The sequence below is a fragment of the Oratosquilla oratoria genome, chromosome 35 (genome assembly GCF_046742065.1).
Source record: "Oratosquilla oratoria isolate Oo_2021 chromosome 35, ASM4674206v1, whole genome shotgun sequence".
NCBI classification, from domain to species: domain Eukaryota; kingdom Metazoa; phylum Arthropoda; class Malacostraca; order Stomatopoda; family Squillidae; genus Oratosquilla; species Oratosquilla oratoria.
In genome coordinates, this window is record NC_134811.1 from 35,529,834 (window position 1) to 35,537,333 (window position 7,500).

Sequence of the window (7,500 nt, forward strand, 5' to 3'; positions counted from 1 at the left end):
AATGCACTTTATTTCTAAGACATTAACATCGGGAGACCCAATGGAGGCCGACATGCAGAAATTGAAATGCGGTACTGCCAAGAACTCGAACCAGGCAATCACATGACAAGTGCTGTAGTGACTTACCAACTATGCTATCAAGAGATATACAAATTGAGCGCAACTTTTCTTATATATTTGTATGCTCGAGTTACATACACATACACGAAATTTTGCGTTCAACCCATCTCCACTATAATATTAAAATTGGAAGTATACGAACGCGGAAAAGTATCTGTACAACACTGAATGGGTCCCAGTGATTAGAGATACATTTTAACAACCACAATGCACTTTAATTCTAAGCCATCAACATCGGGAGATCCAATAGAGGCCGACATGCAAAAATTGAAATGCGGAACTGTCAAGGACTCGAACCAGGCAATCACATGACAAGTGCTGCAGTGACTTACCAACTACGCTATTAAGAGAGATATAAGTTGAGCGCAACTTTTCTTATATATTTGTATGCTCGAGTTACACACACATACACGAAATTTTGCGTTTAACCCATCTCCACTATGATTTTGGAAGTATACGAACGTGTGAAAGTATCTGTACAACACTGAATGGGCCCCAGTGATTAGCGATACATTTTAACAACCACAATGCACTTTAATTCTAAGCCATCAACATCGGGAGATCCAATGGAGGGCGATATGCAGAAATAGGGACTCATTCAGTGTTGAACAAATAATTTCCCGCGTTCGTATACTTCCAATTGTACTATCATAGTGGAGATAGGTTGAACGCAAAATTTCGTGTATGTGTATCTATTTCCTGAAAGTTTGAGATCATTATTTCATGTCGGATTCTCATTCAGTCTGATTTTTTTTTTTTTTTTTTTTTTTTTATGTTGTCAATTCCCTTTAGAATTTTAAAGACCTGTATCAAGTTACCTCTGAGTCTACGCTTTTTTTTTAAGGAAAACAGATTCATATAATGTAGTCGATTTTTGCATTATCTATTTTTGATACTTGGAATCAGCTTTGTGGCTCCCAGTTGTACTTTTTCCAATCTGTCAATGTTTTTAATGAGGTTTGGTGACCATACGGAAACAGTATATTCCAAATGTGGACGAACTAACAATTTATATAATTTGTTAATGAGAGATGGACTTTTGAAGTCAAAAGATCACGTAATCAGCCTTAGAATCTTATTTGCTTTCTCAGAGGCTGAAATACATGCTTAGATGATTTGAGATCGTTACTGATAATTACACTGAGGTTCTTTTCACTATCCATTTTTGTTAGCGAATTTTCAAATAACTTGTAATAGTACTTACTGTTATTTTTACCTATGTGCATAACCTTGTATGTACTTGTGTTAAATTTCATTAGCCACTTTTCAGACCATTGATGTAATTTATCTAAATCTTCTTGAATATCTAATTGATTTAATTGATCATTTGTCATTCCGCACAGTTTTGTATCATCAGCAAATTTGGAGACAATAGATTTTAGTCCGTGGTCTATATATATATATATATATATATATATATATAGAAGTGCCCCAAGAACGGGACCTTGAGGAACTCCACTCGTAACATTTTGCCATCTAGAAGTTTTTCCATTTAAATCAACTCTGTTTTCGATCATTCAACCAATTACTAGTCCAACCTAATAGACTACCACTTATTGCATGTGAAGCTAATTTGGTAAGTAGACTTTCGTAGGGGGCGGTATCAAAAGCATTTGCAAAGTCTAGATATATTAAATCTATATTGTTTATTTTGTCATAATTCGAGTAAGTTAGTTACGCAAGAGCGTTTCCATCTAAATCCATGGTGGCTATTATTTATCAAACAATTACTTTCTAAATGATGTTCGATAGCATCTCTGATGATAGTTTCCATCATTTTTCCTACGATTGAAGTCAAACTTATAGGTCTACAGTTATTTGGTTTCTTTTTGTCTCCTTTTTTTAATATGGGAGCGTTAGCTATCTTCTATTCTCTTGGGACATCTCCGGAAATTATGGATTTCTTGAAAGTAATTTCTAATGGCACAACAATCTCATGGTGTTTTATTAGCTTTTTTCTTTTGTTATATTTACCGTAGTAAGTTCACCCTAGGTTTTTAACAGGTTTCAATTTGGATTTCATTTTGAGGTAATTCGTTTACGAATACTGAGCTGAAATAGTTGATTAAAATATCACACATTCCTTCATTTGAATATTCAAGTTGACCGTCAGCAGATAATAGTGGGCCAATGTGATTCCTAATAACCTTTTTATCTCTAATGTAACAATAGAATTCTTTGGGATTCTCTTTGGATTTATCAGCGATATTCATTTCGCATTGTCGTTTTCGTTTTATATATATATATATATATATATATATATATATATACACATATGTATACATATATATATGTATATACATATATATATATACACATATATATATACATATATATATATATATATATATATATATATATACTTATAAAATTCTGATCATCTTGTTTATCTTGCTTGAAACCGTCTACTGAAGAAGAAGAGATATGACGTCACGACTGAGGACCAGCCAATCAGAAGAGATATGACGTCACGACTGAGGACCAGCCAATCAGAAGAAGAGACATGACGTCACGATATCCGCTCTGTGGGTCCCAAGGAACCCCAGCGCTGAGCGCGTGACGTCACAACTGCCAATTTTCCAATTTACCAATTTTTGAATTTCCAATTTTCCGATTACATATTTTCTGACCATTAATATTTAAAATTTTCATATTCAGTATTTAAAAGTATAGCCAACTCTTGAATTAGCATCTATGAGGCATAATGAGTTTATTAGAATATTACGAACCGTATAAATCATATGATGCGAAAGAGGACTACAGAGAGTAGTCGAAATATACAGTTTCTCTGTACTTTCCGTTATTATTTCTCCGATAGTGGGTTAACAGTGATATGATGCGTAGTGCTCCAAGCAACGACGACATGACATCACAATTTTCTGCATTTCCCTTCTTATAACTAATCAAGTCACTGCCTTCGTCTACTGAATAGAGGTAAGAGCTCTAGATTATACTCAGTTTGATATAAAAACTTATTTTCTGTGATTTATATTATACGGTGATAGTGACATAGTATATCTATCATAAAGTTTATATTTATAAACGTTGCTGCTAGCTCAAGTCCCATGGGACTCCCTGAATGATAATGATAATGAGTGGGAGTGGGATTGGGAGTGGGAGTGGGATTGGGAGTGGGATGACGAGACGTGACATAACATAGGCATAATTAAGGAGGCTCTCTTTATTTAATAATATTAAAGTGTTTTTAGAACATTCAAATTGTCCAAACAATGTTGTAAATATAAGAGCATTGTCTTAATAAAGATTTTATTGACCATTTTATTAACAACGTATCATTTAAAATTTTATTTGACCCAACGGGTCACGGGTGGTCTATTATATATATATATATATATATATATATATATATATATATATATATATATATATATATATATTTATATATATATATATATGTATACATGTATATAAATATATATACACACACACACACACACACACACACACACATATATATATATGTATATACATATATATATATATATATATATATATATATATATATATATATATATACACATACATACAGGGATGACGGGTCATCCCTGCATCTTGTCCACAACCCTGGGTCAGAAGCAGTGTCGCAAGACAGCCCATCCACAGCAAGGCAGCTTCATTAAATCGGCGACCCCCCCCCCCTCTCCGTCCCCTCATGCAGAAAAGGAGAAGACAGGGATGAATCCCTTTGGACAGTGTCAATTTATTTCTCATACAAACTCCCTCACTCCCCCATCACCCACCCACTCCCCCTCATGCATCACAGAATCATTCACTCACAACTCTTCTCCATTCACCCCGTCTTCTGTCATCTCCCGTCCTTCCTCAACAGACATTCTTCTCTTTCGCAATGCCCCTCTCACCCCATCCATCCACCTCATCCTAGGCCGTCCCCTCATGTTCACTTCTTCCACCTCTGTCTTCCACACCTTTTTTTCTAATCTTTCTTCACTCATTCTCTCCATGTGTCCAAACCATTCCAACACTCTTTCATCAACCCTATCTCCCAACTCCCTTTCCACCCCTGTTCTCCTCCTCACCTCCTCATTTCTCACTCTGTCCAGCCTAGTAACCCTTATCATACTTCTCAGGCATTTCATCTCAAACACATTCAAACTCCTTCTCTCTTTCTCTCTTATGCTCTATGTTTCTGCCCCGTACATTGCTGTCAGTACAATCACTCCTTCATACAATCTCCTCTTAGCATCCATTCCCAAATGTCTATTTCTCATTACACTTTTTAATCCCCCAAGGCATTTACTCGCTTCTCTCAATCTACATTCTACCTCCATCCCCACTCCTCCTTTTCCTGCCACATTCGCACCCAAGTATCTAAAACTATCCACTTCCTCCAGTCTCTCTCCCTTAATACTCACTTCCAGCCTGCTTTCACTCTCTCCCCTTGTACATCTCATCATCTTACTTTTACCCACATTTATCTTCAGCTTCCTTCTTTCACACACCTTCCCAAACTCTGTCACTAACTTCTTCAATCCCTCCCCTGATCCTGCTATAAGCGCAGTGTCGTCAGCAAACAACAACTGTCTTATTTCCCACTTTTCTCCATTTTTTTTTACCATCTCTAACCCCTGACCCACTATCCTTGCATTCACCTCTCGCACCACCCCGTCCATGTATAGATTGAACAGCTAGGGCGACATAACACATCCCTGACGAAGTCCCATCTTTACTACAAATCATTCACTCTCACCATTTCTAATCCTAACACAAGCTCTATCACTCTCGTAAAAACTCTTGACTGCTCTTAACAGCTTTCCTCCTATCCCATATGTCTGCAATACCTCCCACAATGCCTTCCTTTTCCAAATCCATAAAAACCCCAAAAAACATCCTTACCTTTTCCTATAGCTTTCTCACATATCTGCCTTACCACAAAGATCTGATCTACACAACCACTACATGTCCTAAACCCACACTGTTCCTCACCAATTACTCTCTCTGTTCCTCTCCTAATACTCTCAATCAATACCCTACCATAAACCTTCCCAACTACACTCAACAAGCTGATCCCTCTGAAACTACTACACTCACACTTGTCCCCTTTTTCCTTGTAAAGTGGAACTATACAGGCACTCCAGTCCTCCAGCACTCTACCCTCTTTCAAACAAACATGAAATAACCTCATCTGCCAGTCCACTATAACTGTACCTCCTTTTTTCAGACATTCTGCATGGCATAAATCCAACCCAGGTGCCTTACCTGCTCTTATCATCTTAACAGCTGCTTTCATTTCATCTTTCCTTATTTTGTACTCCATTTTCCTCACTCATTAATGTCATTGTCTTAGGGCTTCCCACTGCAAATACCTTTCCCTCCCTATCCTCCTTCACATTTAGCAACTCCCTAAAATACTCTGCCCACCTTCCTCTCACTGCATTCTCTTCCATTATCATCTCTCCATCTGTACCTTTTACCTTTTCTTCTCTACTTGATTCGCCTCCTCTTCCTCGCTTATATATATATATATATATATATATATATATATATATATATATATATATATATATATATATGCACAAACACATTTATACATATATACATACATACATACATACATATACATACACATATACATATATATATATAAGTATACACACAAACACATATATACATACATATACACACATACACACACACCTAGATATATATATATATATATAAATATATATATATATATATATATATATGTATAATATATTCACACACACTGAATGGTCCCCAGTGCAGATCTTAATTATAAGATTTATATAAGAAATTGTACTCAACTTATATCTCTCTTGATGGCACAGTGGTTAGTCACTGTTACTTTGATACGTCTGAGCTGAGGTTCGAGCCCTTGGCTTCGCTTCGTATCAGTTTCCGTATATGTCTCCGACGAGCGCATTGTCAGTCTCGTTCGTGATGACATGGAATTAAAAGTAAAAAGTTAATGTGGTTGAAAAAAGATATATAATATATATATATATATATATATATATATATATATATATACATATATATATACACTATATGTAAAACCTTGTATTTCATCATGAGTCTGTATATTTGTTAGGTCCTAATATAAACAAGTTGATATATTCTTTCAACACATATATATTTTATATGAAACTTTTTCAGTGTGACGTATTATTTCAATTCCAAACTGTACCCGTGTAGAAGAGAGATATAGCGAGAAACAGAGATAGAAATACCTAATTAGGAGGATAGAATGCATGAATGAGTGAAAGAGGGTGTGTGAGAGAGAGAGAGAGAGAAAGAGAGAGAGAGAGAAGACAGACAGAGAAAAAAGCAGAGAAAAGACAGACACAGACAGAGACAAAGATTGAGAAAAGGCAGAGAGACACAGAGACAGACAGAGACAAAGATTGAGAAAAGGCAGAGAGACACAGAGACAGACAGATACTGAGAAAAAGCATTGACACAGACACAGACAGAGATCAAGACATAGACAGAGACAAAGGCAGAGGCAGAGACAGAGGTAAAGACAGAGACAAAGACAAAGACAGAGACATAGACAGAGACAAAGGCAGAGGTAGAGACAGAAGCAGAGACAGAGACACAGGGAAAGAATTAGAAGCAGAGAGAGAGCAGACAAAGAGAGAGAAATAGAGATAAATAGATATATAGAGAGAAAGAGTGAGATACAAAGAGACAAAAACAAAGAAAGAGAGAGAGAGAGAGAGAGAGAGAGAGAGAGAGAGAGAGAGAGAGAGAGAGAGAGAGAAAGAGAACGCTTTGTCGCACGTATGGCAGAATTTCGAAAAATTGACCACCGATCATTACGGTGCAATTGGCCTTTCTGAGCGACCTTTATTTCCTTTCCCTTCCAGCTGCTTGCGTGTTGTTTGCAAGCGACACATCTTCCTGGTCACATGCACTAGACACATTCTGCCGAACCTTTCAGCATTCTTACGATAAATAAGCAACTAAATAAATAGATAAATAAAAATAGAATAAAACAAATGAATGAAAAATAAATAAAAAACAAATAGACAAATAAAAAGTAAATGAATAAATATATCAATGGCATCGAGTGTTTCATATAACTTAGTGATTTCCAATCCTTCATTTACGCTCTCGGGTTTGGTGTATTTATCCGCTTATACCTTTGTTATTCCTTTCTTCAGAGAAATGCAGACAACACTAAAAATAAAAAAATAAAATAACAAAGAATAAGAAAATAAATCACTATTCTGACAAAAACTTTTCTGGATCAAGAAAAAAAATTCATCCCAATCATGAACATAAGATATGGTTAATCAGGTTATCAGATTACAGAAATAACAATACAGTTTCAGATCTGGTATCTTCGTATTTACATGGAAATGCATAGTGCAGGCC